This window comes from Triticum dicoccoides, chromosome 6A, assembly GCF_002162155.2.
Source record: "Triticum dicoccoides isolate Atlit2015 ecotype Zavitan chromosome 6A, WEW_v2.0, whole genome shotgun sequence".
Taxonomy (NCBI): Eukaryota; Viridiplantae; Streptophyta; class Magnoliopsida; order Poales; family Poaceae; genus Triticum; species Triticum dicoccoides.
The window spans coordinates 485647553-485650564 of record NC_041390.1 but is presented as its reverse complement, the minus strand read 5'-3'; the positions used below and the strand labels follow the sequence as shown (position 1 = coordinate 485650564).

The 3012-nt window shown below is 47.1% G+C and overlaps 1 pseudogene; it reads right to left on the bottom strand.

Annotated features, from left to right (window-relative positions):
- Positions 1–628: 628 nt before the first annotated feature.
- Positions 629–1466, bottom strand: LOC119315927 (annotated as a pseudogene).
- Between the last annotated feature and the right edge of the window lie 1546 nt (positions 1467–3012).

The window sequence follows — 3012 nt, the reverse complement described above, 5'->3', positions numbered from 1 at the left end:
CCACCTGCTCCTTTTTGAATTGCTTGGTCAGCAGGATAACACAACGGACATCGACAGGCATCCGTGCTCATCTTTTTTCTAGTTTTTGGTGAAGTTCGAGTTGGTCTGCAGGAGAAGCACGAACGTGCTCATCTTTTTTCTAGTTTTTGGTGAAGTTCGACTTGGTCTGCAGCAGAAGCACGAACGTGCTCATCTTTTTCTAGTTTTTGGTGAAGTTCGACTTGGTCTTTAGGAGAAGCACGAACGGGATCACTGATGGCTGAGCCAGAAGGAGACTGTTCCTTCCTTTTTATAGAATTTCACATGGGGAAATTAGGAAGAAGACGCTAAGAACTCTGTTGCTGCTGTAGTTGACCTACTAGTAGCGTACGAATTGAACTTCAGTTAAGCTTCTTTTTGCTGCCGAGGAGACGACGCGGCTGCCGGTGATGCACTGCTTGAGTGGCGTACCATCATTTTGCCGCTCTATCCAGCCGCAATTCTTGTCAGTTGTTGTGAAATGTCAAAATACATACAGGTAGTAATATATGAACTTTTGGGGAAATAATAAATGAACTTCTAAAATACAGTTTTGTTTTCTCACATAAACAAAATAAGAAACAACATGGTTTTCTCACATACAGGCAGCTAATGTTTTGTAGTACACAACAGCCTGAACCTGAATACCTGATGCACACATTGAACCTACGAACTGAAGAAACCGGTATATGCCGCCTCACCGCCTGCTCAGTATGCTAATGCAAAAAAGGTTCTCTCCCTCGATCTCGATCTACTTCCCCTTGAGCTTGCCATTGGCGTCGGCCTCCTTGGAGTCCTTGGAGTTGAGCATGTCCCGGGCCTCGATCCAGATGACCATGGCGTCGGCGAGCTTGATGAAGTAGGGGTCGATCTTGCCGAGCTTCTCCTTGACCTGCTGCGAGAGCGAGATGTAGCATTTCTGCATGGTGTCGCATTCCTTGTCAGCTTTGCGACCTAGAAGAAGGGGATGATGTCCTCCTGCCAGAAGATGCCCTTGTACTCCTTCAGGTTCACGAACGGGTTGATGGCCTTGCTATGCCAGATGTAGGGCAGCCCCGTCTTGACTCCTAGCCCAAGGTGGTCGCAGATCACCTGCACACATACACAAATTATTCAGTAAAAGTTCAGTACAGCCGGACCAAACTCAAAGACGATGTGTGTGTTTAGTTTAGTTATAGTTACCTTGACGCACCAGTCGGCGACATGTCGTCGTAGCGTCCGATGGGCTGGCCGTCGCCCATGAGGCCGAAGTATATGGGCGGGCCAATGAGCTCGCGGTCGAAGGCCAGGTTCATGCCGCACGTGGAGGAGGAGTAGGAGGGCGCGCCGGAGCAGAGGGCAGGCTGCACCGAAGGGGAGGAAAGGTCGAGGTGGCGTAGATGGAAGTTCGCGCCGGACGGGAGGGAAGGGCGCGCCACACTGCACCACCGGGCGATGGATGGTGACATCGCGGCGGCCGGATGGGGGCGGCGAACGGATCTCGCGGTTGGGGCGGCGGCTGGATCCTGCGGTGGGGGGCAGCGCCGCAGCCGGATCCGAGGCGTGTGGCGGAGTTGCAGCTGGATCCGGGGGACGGTGGCGGCGGGGTTGTAGGAGGAGACCGGCGGCGGGACCCATGGGCCGGGGGGCGCTCTGGTGGCGGGAGCGCGCTGGGGAAGAAGGGGCGGCCGAACCTGGCGCGGCGCTGGATCTGCTCGTCGGCGGCGGTGGTAGGTGGTCAGAGTTAGGCGCGCCCTCCTATTCTGATCACAGGATCAGAATAATATTCTGATCACAACATGAACTGTCCGAGTAACGCGCCTGAACTTCCCTTTGTACGAATCCGACCTTCGGGCTATCTTCGCAACTGTGGCTTACCTCGTGAATTATTCATATTAGTCATGTTCTATATGATGTTAGGGTAATCTAGAAACGTTTTTAGCAACTAAATACCGGTTTTAAATAGGAATCTCGCTTGTTGACGGATTTTGCTCTCGGGTCGTGATGAAATTGCGTTTTTTTGCAATTTTACTGCCTGAGTTGTTCGACATGAACTTCTCCTAGTGCTAGGTTGAACTTCCGCCAACATTGCCCAAATGGGGCTTGAGATATACCATTGGAGAGCTATGGACACCAGTATGATGATCCAAGTTAATTTTTTGGCAAAATGTAAGCGGTTTAAGAGTAGTTTTGAAAACCTTTTTTCTTCATACAAAAAGCGTGAATCGTATTTTCGATCGCATTTCTAAACCTTTCATCAGAATGAGGCAAATAATATGGCATTGAAAAGCTGCTGCAAAACCGCTCCTTCCACATGTTGAAAGTTTTCTCTAATTCCCTACGGTTAAAGAGTAATTTGGAAAATCGTAAAATTTCGTAAACCGAACAGCCGAGTTCGTATTTTCAATGTCATTTCTAAACAGCTAATCCAATTTAGACAAATGATATGGCGTTGGAAAGCTTATGAAAATGCTCTACTTTTTCATGTCGAAAGTTTTTTCTAATTTTGAACGGTTTAAGAGTAATTTAGAAAATGGTACAAGTTCCAGTGAGTTCGTATTTTTGATCCATTTTTAACCGTATGTACGAATCCAGCAAATGATATGGCATTGGAAAGCTTGAGGAAATGCGAAACTTTTTGGTATATATTATTTCTCCCAATTCATTACTGTTTTAAGTTAATTTTTAAAATGGCTAAAAACGTATTTTTGCAATCATTTCTACAAACTTTATCGGAATGGGGTGAATAACATACCGTTGAAAAGATAAGGAAAATGCGAAACTTTTTCATGTTGATGTTTTTCTGTGATTCCTAGCCGTTTTCTCAAGTAATTTCGGAAATGGCGAGATCATTCGTTCAGCCTTTATCGCGAAACAGATTCTTCGAAAATGCACCGCGTGAAGAACCTGAACTTCTCAGCATGTCTACTTGAACTTCACTTTATTTTTCACATGCTTGTTTGCCCATAGCTTTCCATCCACTCACCGAAGTTGAGCAAGTGATATACCGATGGA